The 18,592-nt window shown below is 42.0% G+C and overlaps 1 protein-coding gene across 4 annotated transcripts in view; it reads left to right on the forward strand.

Moving 5' to 3' along the window:
* The first annotated feature begins 1,754 nt into the window (after positions 1-1,754).
* Positions 1,755-18,592, forward strand: part of LRFN5 (leucine rich repeat and fibronectin type III domain containing 5) — a 323,883-nt gene continuing 307,045 nt past the window's right edge. For 2 of the 4 annotated variants that reach the window (XR_011461733.1, XM_070358786.1), the window contains exon 1: positions 1,755-3,046. The gene's annotated coding sequence lies outside the window, so the exon portion shown is untranslated. The remainder of the gene's footprint in view (positions 3,047-18,592) is intronic. The other 2 variants (XM_070358785.1, XM_005903830.2) reach the window with 2 other exon arrangements.

The following is an 18,592-nucleotide window of genomic DNA, read 5'->3' on the forward strand; positions in this document are numbered from 1 at the left end:
GGAAGAAGAGGAAGGAGGAGATGGAGGACAGGCGAGAGCAGTTTACACCTCAAGCACATCACCCCTTGCGTGCCTGCCTGACAGAGGCAGTTGTGTGGATCTTGCCTCCGCGTGGGTGCACGTGTACGCGCTCGGGAGAACCCGTGGGTGTGCTTCGGCGGGAGCGCGTCTGTGCGCCCGCAGGGCAGCGCTGAAGCCTGGGAGAGCTCTATTGGTAGCAACCTTCCAGAACGCCCCTATCCTAGGAGGCCGCTAGCACGTGGCTTCGCCTAGTAGGCCGGGAAGAAGCCCTTACTAGTCAGTTTCCTTCTGCAACTCCCAGCTCTTCCAGTCTCTGGGTTCGGAGTGGTTTCTGGGCCACCGGGGTCCCAAGCTGAGAGGGAGTTGCTCGCTGGGATCGAAGACCACGTGCTGGTGAACCGGTTAAAGAGAAGTAAAAGGATTTCCAGGCTCAGGAGACGTGAACAGCTCGTTTCACATCGGGGTCTCCCAGGGGGAAGCCTTTTCCGGGCTGGAGGAAGGGGGGTGGGGTTCGAGGAGAGAAACTTGGATTTGTGGACAGCGGACCCCCGCCAGGGGGACCCAGTTTTGCTGTCTCCCCACCCCTCTTCTCTTTCCTGCTTCAGACCTCTTCCTTGTCCCAGTATTCTTAGTGGCCTGGTCTCCCTTGTGACGACTGTTGGGTTTGTTTTCTGCCTGACAGGCACCAATAACGTGACCACCTGAGCCCACCTAATGCGTGATACTTAGCTGAGTTGACTCTCAAATATAATGTTCCTTTTTAGCTTTTGCGTCCATCCGATAGCAGGCAAACTATTACCTGCCACTAAGGGAACGCTGGAAGCCAGTCGCCGGTGAGCGAGACCCCCAAGTCAGCAACTCCGCCGCAGACATTCTCGGCGGGTTATAGCTAGTGACTTTTCCCTCTGCCATAAGCAGTCACAGCCTGACTCAGTGACAACCCTTGATCCCATAACCGTGGGGCAGTGGGCGGTCAGCAAGTCCCCCCCCCCCGCCCCCCCGCCTTCGCAAGAGCCCAGGGATGCCCCTGGAAGTTCGCCTTCATCCTTAAGGTTTTCTGCTTTCTCCCCTCCCCCTACCTGCAACGCCCCCGCGCCTCGCCTACTCCGGGATTTGTCGGCGCCCGACGGGCCCTTTTCTCTAGGAGGCCGGGGTAAATCAGTCCGGAACACGCCCGGCTCCGAGGCGCGGAGGGCGGCGTGGCGGCCCCGGCGGGGGTCTCGCCTGACTCGGAGTCTGGGGGGCGCGGCGGCTCCCGTCACTGCGGCGAGGGCCGGGCTCACGGCCGCGCGCCCGCCGCCGCCGCCGCCTCCATGCTGCAGCGCGGAACGCAGTTCCTCCCGGCCCGGCGGCTGCCGCTGTCCGAACACGCGGGCGCGGGGAGCCGGGGAGCCGGGCCCGCCTTGGCCGCCACCGCAGCACGGGAGCCAGGCTGCCAGCACCTCGTCTGAGCCGCGGACTCCCTGGGAGCCGCGGGCAGCGGGCGGGGCGCTCTGTGCAGTGGCGCGCAGGGAGGCAGGAGGCGTGTGCAGAGCGGCCCGAACTGAGGACTCCCGTGTGTGCGTGCGCGCGGGTGTGCATGTGTTTGCGTGTGTTTTTCCTTCTTCCCTCGAGGATGGCAATGGCTTTGCAGCTGGCTGCTCCCCTAGGATTCTAGACTTTGTGGAGCTCCGGGTTGTGAGCACAACCCACCCATATAATCCATTTTGCATGGTCGATTTCTATCAGGAGAAAAAGCGCAACTGGACGGGGGTGGGGCAGACCAAGGAAACCTTCTGGAAATACAAACAGGCACACACAGCACTCACAGGAGAAAGGACGAATGAAAGACCTGGGAAGATGTCTGTAACCTTCCGGCTGGCCCTTCCGTTTTTCAGGAAAGATTTTGGATCGTTTCTACCTTTGGGAGTCATCTTGGCTTTTTTTTTTTTTTTTTTTTGTAAGCTCTCTTCAGCTAGTAGCGTGCGTGCGTGCGTGTGTGTATGTGTGTGTATTTGTGCGCTCACTTGTCTGATGCATTTGCTTGTCTTTTATCCAACTACCCAGAAGCAAATGTGTTAACTCGGCGGTGTGCCCTCGATGCCCGGCTTCTCACAGAGCGCGGAGGACGCCCAAACCCATTTTTCCAGGCTGGATTCGGAAGGGCTGCTCAGCTGCGAACTCCTGTGTGTGGATCGCTTTACTTAGAGGCTGGGAAAGCTCCAGTATTAACCTGCTTCCAGGTACATCACAAGGTCACCAGAGGGTCTTGCAACCGTCTTGTGTGTGTGCATCCAGACCTTCCTGTCTCGGCCAGAAGGATATTTACATTTCTGTCTACATAATTTGAAGCCAAAAGTTCAGCCTGTCGAGCGGCTTTCTGCACAATCAAGGTAACAAGAATTGCCTTTCAAACTGCTTACCAAAATCCCCGACTCTTCGACTCTTCCTCGCCGGTTCCTGGCTTTCTCCTCTACACCAAAATGTCACCAGCTCTTGAATTACGTGGATTTGGGTTGGAAGAGAACTTGAAGAAAACGTGATAGAAAGGCTATGCCAGACCCCTCTCTCTGCTGTCCTTGGTTCTGTGGGCATCGAAGCCGATCGTGAGAAGGACCAGTACTCTCCTTGCTTTTCCTTCCCGGTGCTGTACTGGTGTGTGTGTGTGTGTGTGTGTATGTGTGCAAGTGTGAATGCGAGTGCGCGCGCGCCTGGCTGCGAGTGTGTGAGTGTGTGTGCTTGAGTGTGTGTCTGTGTGTGCGTGCGCGGCCGCCCTGCCTCTGCCCGCTCCCCGGGTGCAGAAACGCGGGTTTCATGGGGCGATCGCCGCGGATCCCCCACCCAGCGCGACCTGCGGGCAGCGGAGGCAGTGGCAGGAGCCGCCTCTCGGACTCCCTAGGATGCGGGTGCTGAGCTATGGCAAAGGGCAGCGAAGTGACGAGCGAGACCCGCGTACGACTGTGAAAGCCACCTGGAGCCACCTTGCTGGGATTGTACCTGCTGGCAGAAAGTCTTCCTACGACCGTCTTTCCTCTAGAGGCACCAGGTAACAAGAAAATGACTAGCCGCCTCACCCAGTTTCCTTCTGATCTTATTTCTAGTGTCTTATCTGCATTGCAGGCTACTTTACTTATTAATGTTTTGAAAATCATTAAGAAGGGCTGGGTATCCAAGGGCGCTCTGTGATGTTGTAATATAAATTCTAGAAGATAGAATATAAATCTGTACCTGAGCACTTAATCTAGCAGTGAAACCCTGGAAAATATGGATACACTCCCTCCTAAGTGATGCTTTTGGAAAGCTAGGCGTGTTGAACCTGTCTGAAGATGCCAGAGATTAAAATCCCGTGTTTCCTTCAGGCTATGGTTGCCACGGACCATTTGGTATCCAGCCCTCCCCAGATTGTGGAGTGCGAGAGGGTGTTTGGTTTCCACCCATCGTTTCAGGCAGGGATCATTTTGACCCTTCTCTACCTCTGGTGCCAGGTTGCTTTCCTTTCCGTATTGTGGTCCGGCTTGCCAGATCCTTTAGTAGTTGTAAATTACCCGTCTGGAGACTTTAATTCGAAATAGAGTTTTCTTGGAACTTGCTTTGCATGGAAGGGAATTCACTGTCAGGAGTCTATGTGTTGAGATATGGTGTTTAACTGCTAGTGTTTGCTTTTATCTAGCAAAGTAGATCCATGAAAGAAGTCATTTTTATATCTAGAGGAGCGCTGCTAAAACCACAGCCACCACCCCTATACCTTCCCCAACTGTATTGTCTCGGTTGTGGAGGGGGGGCTTGCACGCGCGTGGTTTGTTTGTTTTTATTTTGTTCTGCGGCCCCCCCCCCCCCGTCCCGTTTTAATTTTTTCTGGTAATGTGTATCTTGAAAATTCTTGCCAGTGCCTTGATTTCCAAGGAGTAGGGTGGATTTGCGACTGCCTAATTAACATATTGGGTCTGATATGTTAAAAATGGAGATTCCCACCGCAGGCTGAGGCAAAACAAATTGAGTGAACTTCCAAAGCCCCTTACCCTCGCACTTCATTTCTCTCAATTTCTTACCTCTGCGTCCCCTACGGAAAATTTTTCTTCCTTCTCGAGGGCATTAGGATTAACAAGATAAAGCACTTCCAAAGTAGTCTCATCAATGTTTTATTCGACAGTGAAGGCGGTCTGAATAATTCTGCTGAGGAGTGCTCGTTTGTCTCCCGCCTTCGCGAGCTGCCTGCTGGCTGCACCCGGCGGAGGGTTCGGCCCGGCCGAGCGCACGGCGCCCGGGTCCGGCAGGCAGTGGCTGGGGCTGCTCCAGGGGTTTCTCTTTGCTCAAGCCACTTGGAAAGTGGAGGGGCGCTGCCTGCTTTTCCTCTGCTGGCTGCTTTTTTTTTTTTTATAATAGATTTCCATATGATGGCATTTGAGGACCACAGATGCCATTCGCTAGCTAGCTGCTCTCTCTGTTCCTGCGCCTTGATGTCGCCGACTCCTCTGGTGATTGGGCTCGGCTGCTGCTGCAGCCCTCGCAGGCTGGTGGTGCTACAAGGCCATGTTTGCAGCGGCCTTGGGGGCTGGGCTCCGCCACTGCAGCTGCCAGGCCCGCGGTGACACTTTATTGGGGCGGGGCGGGAGAGCGCAGCGGGCCCCCTGGCAGGCAGCGGGCACATCGTGGCAAGGTGGCCGCCTGGATTTGAGACGGAGGAGGTGGGGAGACACGCGTGGGGCGGGCAGTGAGGTCCTGCCAGACACCCTGCGCGGGTAGCCCCCTCCCCCTTCTTCGTAAATGAAAATCCAAATGCATAGAAGGAAAGCTGGCAGCAAAAATGCCTTGATATTCAGATACAGCATGATTTCTCAGGATTCAAAACCTGAAACTTGTGTGTTTTTCCTAATTTTCCATTCGTTCCTCTCTGCTCTCCCGTTTTGTTCTCCTGGATTTAATCAGGTCATTTCTACTCCTGTTTTACCTCCAATTGAAATACCAGTGGAAAGACTGCTACCATCCCCCATAAACAGGAAGGAGTTGAAGGCCACTCTTCAGACAGATTTGCTCTGTAACTTTGAGCTCCAGGCAGACCCAAGAAAGGATACAGAGGATAACTCGACTTTAGCAGAAAAGCAGGTTCCCCCTGTACCTTCTGAAGACTCGGAAAGAAAAGGGTACTGCCTGTGTAAAAACTAAAAATAATTGGGTATTTGGGGGGGATTAGGTAAATATTTTTCTTTTCTTTCATCTTTTTCTCTTGTAGTGAGTTTATTTGTATTTCTTCTATCACTCTGAAAATCCTAGTCAGAAAATTGATTTGTGTATACTAACAGTCTGACAAGGACACGTTTTTGTCCCCCAGATTTCTCCACAATATTATTAGAACAGAAACGATAGCATACTAATAATATTTGCTGGCGAATAAGATATCCCTGTTTAGAAGGTGCCCCAAAATATAGGATGCTGGTGGAGAATATTAGTATTGGGAAAATTGGGTATTTTCTTCATCTCCCTCCTCATTTCATTTCATCCTGGCCTTTTCTCATTAAGAATTCAGTCCTTTGCAGGTTAAGTCTTGTCCTTGTGCCCTCATCCTTAGGGAAGTTTGAAACAAATATATTAACTGGATCTTGAGTGCTCAGATGCCTAAAAATATATTATGGTGTCATTCATGTTTTAAAAATGCCATTCATTGGTGCAGATTGGAGGTAGGTGAACTATCATAACCAAATAGACCTTTTAAGCACAGTTTCATGTTTAGAACTTCCTTAAGAAATGGAGCTTTCTGCCTCCCTTCCCTTCCCTTTTGTCTGGAGACAGAGAAGTCCCAACCACTTTGAGGATCTGAGTCCAGTGCCCTTGGTCAGCGTTGTCCTTAGAGCTGACTTGACTTACGAATAGGTTGAGACTGTCACGTGTTGACAGAAAATTTCCTGGCAAAACCTTCCTTCCTTGTCAGCCTTCTTATGGTCACTGATAAGAGGGGTAGAATAATAGGGAAGCCAGGACACCCCTGGAAACAGATGTGAGCATAGGGGCAGGTGGAAAGGAATTGTCATTTAACTCTTGTCCCTAAGACCATTCCTTTTTGTCATCTTTTCACTTTCTCTTTTCGAGAGGAGAATGACCTTGAGCAACTCCAATCTTCTATGCTTCACATACCTCTTTTCCTCCCTCAAATGTGATGTATATATGAACACATGCACATACATGTACACACCCCTCATTTTTGAAATATGAGATTCTTGTGTTTGTGTGTTTTGGGAGGGGTTCATTAAGATGTATCTCTGACTGATACCAGCCAGAGGTGATTTTCTTTCCTTTTCCTTAAGAGGGGATAGCAAGAGGTGTGGTCACTTGAGACAAAATTGACTCACCCTTATCCCCTCTTCCAGGATTTTTATCTCCTCTGACATTCAGTGTATTCCTGGTATTAAAGCAGTGTGTGGTTATGGCACTGGTGTTTAAATGACCATCATGTTATAATTACCTTTCGTATTTTCACGAGTAACCATCAGTTTCCTTCTGTCCATTTAAACCAGTGTTCTCTTTCCTCTTGCTGCTTGAAGCTCTTTAGACTTGATAGTTTTGCTGAGTTTTCTAGATGGTGAAATTAGGATCTTGCTTTCTGCTGATACTATTGCTATGTTGTTATGTGGTTGGGATGAAATGCTTGCAGATTTCTAACAGTGTTCCTGTCTCTGCATCCTAGTTCTTCATCGTAACTATTCAGTTATTTTAAGGGAAATTTACTATAAATAAGGTTGCTGAGTATTTTTTGCCAATTTTGAAGCTGGAAGAAGAAAGCTACTTGAAATTTTCTGGTGGCTTAACTGGCTAATCGATTCACTCATTCCAGTGATTTTTATTTTCTGTTTACTCAGAAATAAAACATTGGCATTACTTTCAGAGTTTGTGTATAGTATAAAGGGTTCTAAGTTTTGTATTTCATTAAAGAATAAAGATCTAAATTCAGGCCTTTAAATAGATGTGACTGTGGCACCCTAGGATACATGACTAACAGGTAATTTTGCTACATCATTCTACTGACACACATGTGCATAGCTCTGCCTTGTTCAATAAACCTTGAGAGTGAGACTGCTTATTATATTTCTACGGCCCCCATTTTATTCCTGTGGCATCCTTCAATCATTAAGGACTGTTTAAAGTCTAAGGCGGTATAATTTGTCCATTACATGGTGTGTGCATGGTGAAATTAAGAAGTATTATGTTTATAAGTTTTGAAGCTATTCTGGTTAGAAGTGTACCATTTTTATTATACTCTATCAACATAAATGGTATGTTATTATGAAAACTCCAGTTTCATGTAAGCATAACAAGAGATAGAAAAATAAGAATTTAATCCAAATATAATGCTTTTTTTTAAAGCTTTTTCACCTTACTGTTCTGATAGATTCAGTTCTGACAGAATGCTTTTTACTGATCTATGACATAATTTAATACTAATTATGAAGATGATTAACAAGTGATAGAAAATTTCAGAGGAATTACATGGTTATATAAATGCTCCATCATTTTACTGGTACCACATAAGCCACATGAAAAGGCTTTCTTATTTAAACTACAAACTATATCAGTAAGATTTCTCAGAAATTGGCTTTGATAGCCTATGTTAATAATAAGTTACAAACTTGGTCACGTTGGGAGGAAAATGTTAACTGACTAATTTGAGTCTTCCTAGAAAATTTCTTATAATCTGTCTAATTTTAACCCTCATGCTTTTCTTCTTTTCTTTGTAGGAGCATATATGTAATATTTTTTGAAAAACCTCTCTGGTGAAATATTTTGAAATTGGTGTTATTATAATCTTTATGAAGAACAATTGCAGAATTGCCACTGAATGTTGCATCTATTTTAGATTTTATAACAAAAAAGCTCCAGAAAAGAAGTAATAAGATACAGAAATAAAATTATAGGATCCTTTCCCCAACTCTGAGAGTGCTTCTGAATTCTTAGAAAAAGAATAAAAGAAAATGCCAATTAGTTCAATAGACACTCAACTGGAACTAGTAGTTAAGAGCTAGAAGCCAACACAATGCTGTTTACATTATTGTATTTTCACTTTGTCCTTTGTAGCTCTTTTAAGGAAATGCTAAAAAGATCTTAAGAATAGGTGTTAGTTGCTCTCTGGATTCTGTTACTCATGTTGACTCTTGTTTCCTGTCTTGGAGTTGTCATGAATCTTAGTGGTATCACTTCCAAAGTTATGTTTGCATTAAAGTGGTTTACTAGTGTAAACATACCAACTCTGTACATGAAAACTAACTTTCTTGTATCTTCTTTGGAAGTAAAGGCTCTAATATTTTCTTAGTAATTAGCTCTTTTTTTTTTTTTTCCTCATTGTGTGGAAAAAAAACATTTTTTTTCCATTTTTTCTCATTTCCCAAGTTAGGTTAACAAGTGATTTATGTATACTTGTTTTATTAGTGCTAAGGCATTTATATCAGTTCAGTTCAGTTCAGTCACTCAGTCCTGTCTGACTCTTTGCAACCCCATGGACTGTAGCACGTCAGGCTTCCCTGTCCATCACCAACTCTTGGAGCTAACTCAAACTCGTGCCCATCAAGTCAGTGATGCCATCCAACCATCCCATCCTCCTCTGTCATCCCCTTCTCCTCTTGCCTTCAATCTTTCCCAGCATCAGCATCTTTTCCAGTGAGTTAGTTCTTCATATCAGGTGGCCAACACATTGGAGTTTCAGTTTCAGCATCAGTCCTCCCAATGAACATTCAGGACTAATTTCCTTTAGGATTGCCTGGTTGGATCTCCTTGCAGTCCAAGGGACTCTCAAGAGTCTTCTCCAACACCACAGTTCAAAAGCATCGATTCTTCGGTGCTCAGCTTTCTTTATAGTTCATCTCTCATGTGCATACACGACTACTGGAAAAACCATAGCTTTGACTAGATGGACCTTTGTTGGCAAAGTAATGTCTTTGCTTTTTAATTTGCTGTCTAGGTTGGTCAAAGCTTTTCTTCCAAGGAGCAAGTGTCTTTTAGTTTCATGGCTGCAGTCACCATCTGCAGCGATTTTGGAGTCCAAAAATATAAAGTACCTCACAGTTTCCATCATTTCCCCGTCTATTTGCCATGAAGTGATGGGAACAGATGTCATGATCTTAGCTTTCTAATGTTGAGTTTTAAGCCAACATTTTCACTCTCCTCTTTCACTTTCATCAAGAGGCTTTTTAGTTTTTCTTTAGGCATTTGTATAGCAGCATTAAAATGCATATACTTTATAAGGCAGCATTGAACACTGCACTGAGTACTTAGGACATATGCTTTATTCTATTAATACATGGATAGCAATCTCATTATATATTAATATTCACTAATATATCACTAATATTCACTAATCACTAATATATCACTAATATATCACATATATTTTAATATGAAATAGGGTTATTTATAGGACTTGTGTAGGATATCTGCTTTATATTGATTGTTCAAATATCAGGCACTTTAGCAATATATAACTAGACATTGAATGCTGACCTCAAGAAATTTATTTTCTTAGTAACGTGGAAGATGTAAACAAACGCATAAGCTTGAAAGTAACTGACATTTTAAAATTCTGTTTTGATATTTTATGCTTTGTAGTAGGGAAAACAAGAGAAAATCAAGAAATTATAGCTGTGTTTTATGGACAACAGTATTGCAGAGTGGTTAGATACATGAATTTGGGGATTTCACACACCTGTGTTTCAGGCCTGTGCAACCTTGAGTGACTCTTAAAATCTACCAAAATCTACCTGCCACTTAGTGTCCTCACTTATAGAATGAAGCCCCCTCCCAAAAAAAAATGAAGCCAACAATAAAAGACACGTAACTGTTGTCCTCACCATCGTCATTACCATCCCATTATCATCTCATCATTAGCTGTCATGAGGGTAAAGGAGGAAACTAAAGGAAGTGGTAACTGAATGGCTTCAAAGTCTGTCCGTGGAATTATAGACCCTCAGGATTCTAGGGAATGCTGAAGTTCATCCACACCAGGGGATGTGCACTTCAGTGTCCTCAGAGGTCAAGGAGAAGATAAAAAGCAGGAAAGCTGGCTGGGTGTAAGAAACGGTAGGCTCTAACATCTCTGTTGCACTGGAGAGTACCCAATTTGTCCAACACGTTCAAATTTAAATTCAGTTTAACCCATGATGGGTCTGGCATTATGAAACTTTTGAGTTCTTCTGAAATTCATTCAGCCTTAAATTTTCTCAGAAAGCATTCCTGCCATGTGGTCATCTTTACTGACTTTAGGTAACTTCAGTGATTCCAAAAATTACTCCATGTAAAGTAGGATTATTCCATTTTTGTATAGTCATATCATAAATTTCCTCTGGGGCACTGAGCCCAAAATCTGGCATCTTGTCAGTTAGACAGTTCAGTCGCTCAGTCGTGTCTCTTTGTGACACCATGGACTGCAGCATGCCAGGCTTGCCTTTCTATATCCAGCTCCTGGACCTTGCTCAAACTCATATCCACTGAGTCAGTGATGCCATCCAACCATCTCATCCTCTGTTGTCCCCTTCTCTTCCTGCCTTCAATCTTTCCCAGCATCAGTGTCTTTTCTAATGAGTTGGCTCTTCGCATCAGGTAGCCAAAGTATTGGAGTTTCAGCTTCAGCATCAGTCCTTCCAATAAATATTCAGGACTGAATTCCTTTAGGATTGACTGGTTTTATCTCCTTGCAGTCCAAGAGTCAAGAGTCAAGTCCAAGAGAAGACTCAAGAGTCTTCTCCGATACCACAGTTCGAAAGCATCAATTCTTTGGTGCTCAGCTTTCTTTATAGTCCAACTCTCATGTGGTGTTGGAGAAGACTCTTGAGAGTCCCTTGGACTCCAAGGAGATCCAACCAGTCCATTCTGATGGAGATCAGCCCTGGGATTTCTTTGGAGGGAATGATGCTGATGCTGAAACTCCAGTACTTTGGCCACCTCATGCGAAGAGTTGACTCACTGGAAAAGACTCTGATGCTGGGAGGGATTGGGGGCAGGAGGAGAAGGGGACGACAGAGGATGAGATGGCTGGATGGCGTCACTGACCTGATGGACGTGAGTCTGAGTGAACTCCGGGAGTTGGTGATGGACAGGGAGGCCTGGCGTGCTGCGATTCATGGGGTCGCGAAGAGTCGGACACGACTGAGCAACTGAACTGAACTGAACATGTCCATACATGACTACTGGAAAAACCATAGTTTTGACTATATAGACCTTTGTTGGCATCCTGTGGCCGCTAATTAATTTTAATGGGAGGAGGGACACACAATAATTCTAATATCCATAAACAGTACCTCAGATATTTAAATTCAGTTACTTGGGTTCCCAACCCATGATTGCTTTGCTTGTAATTAAACATAGCTTGATCTAAACAGGTTCTGGATAGTTTTCGATGTATCATGATTTCAAGCCTTTTACACTCGATAAATGTTGTCATAAATCTTCATCATCACCCTCTTTGACATAGGTTTCGATTTGTTTGTGTTGCTTCTCATTGAAGTATGTTACCAGCACCAACAAGCCCCATCAATCAACTAGTGTAGAGTTGAACAGGGCCATTGTTACCCTGTTTTTGACACTGAAGAAAATAGTTACATGCAGTAATCCTCTATCTAGCACTCATGTGAGGTATTACCGTTTGATCAATGCACTCTTCCCCCTTGAGTTTGGACAAGTCTTAAACATGTATTTCTAAGATGCTGCAACTCATCAACTCAAATTTGGTCACACGATTTAAAGTACTTGCCAGTCAGAGTCTAGACCTAGTAAAAATACCCGAGACCACTTTTTCAACATTCATATCACAGGATTTGCTCTTGATGCTGAAATTAATTAGATCTTCTCCATTACATATTGATAGAAAAGAAACTTATAAATTTTAATAGTGGTGTTCTTTTTAACATATATAAGAAACAATGGAATGAAATAAGACACGGTAGATTTTCAGCTCATCTAACTTGATGTGCTGGCCGCCTTATGGGCTCTCTGATCTAGACAGATTCCTTTAACAAATATTTCTTCATTATTTAATGCATGCTTTGATACTCTGTTAACCATTTCTCTTTGGAGACCCAATAATCCAAATGGCATGGATGCCACTCTGGGAAGCTGATACCTGGAGTAAGGAACAGATATTCTTTCAGCAAGGCAGCCCTAGGCTCAAGTCAGTCTTGATGACATTCTTATATCTTTGCCTCTTAATTTACCCTTAAACCTAGATGATACCCGTTTCTAAAATAATTACTAATTTGTGTAACTTCTTCCAATATTGAATAAAATCCATGTTTAGGCTCCTGATAATTTCCCCAGCTTTCATATGAGGTCACCTCATAATTTTCAACAAGGGGAAAAGCACTTAAATACAAAAGGAAAGGACAGATTCCTGTTTCTAGTATCCTTGCAAAATGAGTCTTCTGGTTCTTGAGATTCTCCATACTCTTGAATGTTATTCTTTTGAGGCATCATGTTTAGAATTTTTTTTAGATGTTTTACTTTTAATGGAAATGCTGGTAGTTATTGAAATAGATATACCAATTGTAAATATAGTTAGCTTTTTCTTTATGAATTCAGGTTTTCATTGTATATGTTAGTGATTGCAGAAAGCCTTTGGGGCCCAACCCATGATATGTTTAAGACTGTCATGTTTATACTGATACTAAATTTTCTGCAAACTTCTTTTCTTTCCCTTCTGTGTATGATTAAAAACATCTTTTCATCGTTCTCATATAGCTAGTATTTTTTTCAGTGGGCCTGTTTTCCTTTTGAATTGACTGATGGAAATTTATTGACAGAGTGTCAAGATTTTTAGGTGTTTTGGTAAAAGAGAGCCTGAGGATGACTAAAATTCTAAGATCTTCTCTACTGAGGAAAGCATGAGTTTTTCTCCATGTATTGTGTATGGAAAGCACTGAAAGATGTTAATATATCTTTCTTGTTGTTTAGTCGCTGAATTGTGTCTGACTCTTTTGTGACTTCGTGGACTGGAGCCCGTCAGGCTTCTCTGTCTATGGCATTTCCCAGGCAAGAATACTAGAGTTAGGTTGCCATTTCCTTCTCCAGGGGATCTTACCAACCCAGGGATCAAACCCACATCTCCTGGATAGACAGGTGGATTCTTTGCCACTGAGCCAACTGGGAAGCCCTTGCATGATGTACAATTAGATGATGATGCTGGTGATCAGGATCATAATCATTTTCTGAGAATGTCTTCTCTGTACAGACGTTTTTACTTTCCTCTAATCCATGCAGTAACCTTTATTTTAGGCATGATTGTATACATTTTTAGAGGAGCAGATTGAGACTGAGGGCAGTTAATTTACTTGTTCATGATTATATGACTAAGAGATGACAGGGCTGGAATTCAAATATAAATATTTCTAATTCTAAAGAAGATGCTATATTTGCTGGATCTACCTTTTATTCTACCTCTTAAAGCTGTTTTTCTTTTTATTATATAAATTTGTTTTCATCCTCCTTCAAGGATGATGACTATCTTCTGAATATGCCTCTTATCCTCAACTTCTTTTCCCTTTATGGTACTCTATGAATTGCCATGTGTCACATCTGGAAGTTTAAAAAAGACTTTATGGTTATCCATTGGGCTTCCCAGGTGTTGCTAGTGATAAAGAACCTGTATGCCCGTGCAGGTAGACATAAGAGATAAGAGTTCCATCCTGGGTCGGGAAGATCCTCTGGAGAAGGAAATGGCAACCCACTAGAGTATTCTTGGCTGGAGAATCCCATGGACAGAGGAGCCTGGTGGGCTGCAGTCCAAAGGATGGCATGGAGTCAGACACGACTGAAGCGACTTAGCATGCATGTTAGCATGCATGGTTATCCATTAGGGGATTCTGTAGCTGTTTGCAGTGAGAAGGAAATATTTGGTCCTAAGTCTGAAATTTAAGTATATGCTATTTTTTTTTCTTTGCTAAAGGAGACTGTGTGATTTTGGGTGATTTAATTTGATTCCCAATTTCCATCTGCAGGAGGGATCTGCATGCCTTTATAAATTGGCTGGTATATCTAAGTAATTATTAAATAATTGTTACCTTAGTGCTTTTGCTAGTGCAAAAGACTCAGAAAAGTTCTGTGAAATTTTAGAACATTAGAACTTGATGGAATTTGGAAATTACTCTATTTATCATGAAAACTTATGCTGTGTCTAACTGTGCTTTTCATTCATTCTACTTGTCTCTGTCTGCAGGCTCCTGTCGCAGCCCTTAATGAGTGCTTCAGGCTTTATCCCCAGTTAACTCCTCCCTTTGGGGTAGGGCCAGAAAAAAAGTCAAATAACAAGTTCATTGCCTTACCCTGTATCAAGTTTTCTGTGCTGTTAAATTTCAGTGACAAAGGGGCCTGCCATTAGTGAAAATCTGATACTTAATTCTTGGCATATCTGTTGACAGAACAGACAGTTTCTAGATAAGGCCCTGTGGTGTGTTCCCATTGGTGATTTACTTTCTTACCTCCCGTGGTGAATTCCAAGCAGCCACAAGTTCACTGCAAGTCTTCCCATCAAGGAAAATGTCTGTTTGCCTTCCCTTTGGATCTAGATTGGCCTTGACTTGCTTTGAACAATAGTTGTAGCAGAAGTAATGTGGTGTAACTTCCAAGGGAGTCTTCCAGAGACCCTGTGTCCTTCACTCTTACTTTCCTAGAAAAATATTAACATGATGCTAAGAAGCCTGGAAACCTCTGCTGTAGACAAGTGGCCCGAGTGATCTCTAGCACCAATGTTAAGTCATGCAAATCAGGCCAGCTTACACCATACAGAAACAGTTAAGTAAGCAACTGTTAGTCTCTTAGGATCTTCCCAAGCTAGGAATCAAACCCGGGTCTCCTGCACTGCAGGCAGATTCTTACCAACTGAGCTCCAAGGGAAGGCCAGTTAAGCTTCCAGATAATTGTAGGTAGTAGCATGAGTGATCACAGGTGAGACCAGCAGGAAAGCTAGCTCTAATTGATGACCCACATATCACGGACAAATAAAATGGTTGTTAGTTTAAACCACTAAGTTCTGGGATAGGAATAGGTAAGAGGGACACCTACACCTCTCTTTGGGTGATGGGACATAACCAGTCACTGTGCCTAGACTGGAAAACAATTCTGCCTCCTTTTTAAAAAATTTCTTTCAACAAATGTTTATCAAATATTTACTATATTCAGGCATGCTGCCTCTCTGCCCCTAGACTGATGGATTTTTGAAGAATTATTTCTTTTCTTAAACTGTTGGAAGTATTAACTGGTTCCTCAAATGCCTCAAATTTCCTCAAATGGCTTTTTCCTGAGATGTTTGCAAACATGATTGAATGTTGTTGTAGTTGTTTAGTCGGTCCATCATGTTCGACTCTTTTGCGACCCTGTGAACTCTAGCCTGCCAAGCTCCTCTGTGCGTGGGATTTTCTAGGCAACAGAGTGGGTTGCCATTTCCTGCTATAGGGGATCTTCCCTACCCAGGAACTGAAACTTCCTCTCCGCAGTTACTGCATTGCAGGCAGATTCTTTACAGTTAAGCTACCAGGGAATCCCCTAAGATGTTTCCTAACATGACTGAATGTATGTAAGAATTAATTTTGATCTGCCTGTTTTCTATTGTAGCCACTTATCACTGCCTCAGAGAAGCATCCCTAAAAGGTTGTCCTCTTTTGTGAGGGATCATGCCATTCACTTAAAGCCCAAGGGAGAATTTGTCTTTGTTTCTTTCTTCATTGCATTTGGGCTTGGTTTGGTTCAGAGTGACATTTTGTCATTTCTCCAAGATTTCATTTTACTTTCTAATTATAGTTTAGTGATTCATATTTACTATTCATTTCTTCTGTAAATTAAATCTAGATTGCACAATTACTTTATTCTGTAACTTCATACACACCTCATTCTATTTAATAATGTTCTCATTTATGTATCAAATTACTCTATAGGAATTTGACATACTGTTACAGGTATAGTAAGGTGCAGAGTGTAGTTCCTGGGACAGTGCAATTATAATGGGTTGATAGCTTTCTGATTACTATTTATTTGCAAGAAAGACATAATTACAAAATGAATAAAGTCAAATTCAGTATTTTTACTTTTAATAGAAAAGATACATTTTCGAGGGAGTGCCTGGGAATGCATGTCACAGTCATCTCAAAATTTTCTATAAAATGTTTTGTTGTGGATTTGAAAAAGTCTCCTTGGAATATATGATATATTTTATTTTCATTTTCTTTCTCCTATTTCTTACTGTGATTTTGATATAAGATAAGTAATGTATGCTCTCCTAATCATTTGAAATTTCGACTTGTGAATTCCAAGATAACCAAGTACCTATCCTATTTGGTGAATGTTGCAATATACATTAAAGTTGATTTTTTTTTTTTTAACATGGTAGTATCAATTTCCTCATGTATAAATGGGGCTGATGTTAACATCCTAAAGCCTACTGTGAAGAGTAAGTGAAATAATGCATGCCCAGCTCTTCATACATTGGCAAATAATGGACTGCTCAAACTGCACTAGCAAAATATATGTCCTTGTATTATGTATATCAGAGTGTAATATTTGTCTTGAGTAGATTGTGAGCTTGCAAATCTCTTTCTACTTTACTTCGTTGAGGCCTCAGATTTAAGGAATCGTCTAAGGTAGTATCAGGTAATACTTTTCTTCCCATAAGAATGGAGATTAAAAAAAAAATTATTAACAAAACTTTCATAGAGATAGAATAACTAGTTGCTAAATTAGTTAGCTAGAATAATTATTGTTAAACTAGCTGGAATAATATTTTAAGAGAAACATCTCATATATGGTTTTTAGAGCATGATTAGGAAAACTGAAAATAATAATAATTTCATTGCTTATCTAATAGGCATGACCAATCCAGTGTCTTCAAAGTTTTAACGGTATACAATTTTGGGGAGTTTTTGAAGAAAGAATATAAAATTACAAACCCAAAAGTTTGGTAAGGTACACTGAAAGGGATCTATGTGTGTAACAATGGCTTTGTGGCCTTCTTTTCATGTTCAGTGAATGTTCAGTGAATTCAAGAGAAAATTAGTTTGTTTTTTTTTTTTTCTGATGGAGAAAATTGATTTTGTGGTTCTTTAGAGTGATTTGTGCTGAGAACTTTTGTTTTAACTCATGGTAACCACTTTCACAGTTCTACTACTTCTTCAAATAAATTTTTATTAATTGAAAATTAAAACATTTATCTAAGTAGCCATATGAGCATATGACTGTAGTACTTCTTGTTTTGTTGGGGTCAAAATAAATAGAAAAATCAAAATGTGTAGTTGATGACTACATTTTTCCAGTGATGTTGGAGAAATAATTTCTTTAGTTTGAGGTGATGTTTGTACTATTACAATTGATAATGGAAAAAATAATTATCTTTAGAGTGTCTGTATTCAAAAAGGAAGCAGATTCAAAGCAGTATTTAAGGCCATAGAGAGTTTCTAGGAAGTAATGCTTGGTACAAAATGTACACTCAAGAAGTATTGTTTGAAAATTGATATGTGCATTAATTAATACATATTTGTTTTGGAATGTGGTTCTACAGCACTAAAACCTGTTTTTCTAAAATAATGAAGCTAGTTTCATTTTTATAATGATTTCCTATGAATTTCCATTTGCATTTTAATATTAATATTTGAATATTGGGATCCATGAAAAAGAAAAAAAAATCACTTTTTTGAAATATTAAAAAAAGCAGTCCTTGGAAAACAATGTAATATCATTCTGAAGATTTTCCCCTATCTTGTCTGTCCACATATTCTCTCTCTAAAACACATTCTGTATAGGGAATGAGAAGTATCAACTCTCATTCAAAGAGATTCTGATTCTTTGCACATAGTACTGATTCAAAGCAGAACTGATTCAAAGCACATAGTACACAATTTTCCTCAATGGGGTAATAGGTTTTGTGGGATTCTATGCTTCTTAGATGGAGAGAATCCATGTGAACTGTGTGTAAATGGAGTCAGTACTCATTCTTGCTGAATTGGTGCTTTCAGTAACAATCTGAAGACATGACTTGCCACTGTAAGTTGAAATCTTGTGTTGATTATGAAGCAATCCGAGGAAGAGAGACCTGAGTGTGAGTGAGTGAGAAAGAGTGATAGGAGGGGCCAAAACTTTTTAGAGTTCAGGTTGTTTTATCAGTGTTCTTCAGCAAAAGATTTTTGGCTTCAGCACCTTAAGTTAAGGATAGAAAACAGAGTTGTCACTTGGGACTCATTGAGCTGCAAGTGGAAAAGCCAACCCATATTGACTCAAGCAATAAAGGAACTTCTTGCTTCATACCATCAATAGCCTTAAGCAGGGTTATCTTCAAGTATAACTTGACTCAGGGTTGAAATAGCTGACAAATGTGGATCCCACTTTTGGCTCTATTTTTTCTCTACTATTAATAAGTCCCTTCTCAGATTTGGAAGGATGGGTTCCCTTAGCTTCATATCATCACACTATGAAGTTTAAGTTCAAAGGCAGAGGGAAAAAGACAAGAAAGAAGGAGGAAGGGAACAGAGGTTAGGTAAAGAAGAAGAGCAAGGAGAAAGTGTGGGAAATAGGGGGGAAGAGGAATTGTTTAGTCCCTAACTCCTGTTCGACTCTTTGCGACCCCATGGACTGCAGCATG

This window comes from Bos mutus, chromosome 21 (genome assembly GCF_027580195.1).
Source record: "Bos mutus isolate GX-2022 chromosome 21, NWIPB_WYAK_1.1, whole genome shotgun sequence".
Taxonomy (NCBI): Eukaryota; Metazoa; Chordata; class Mammalia; order Artiodactyla; family Bovidae; genus Bos; species Bos mutus.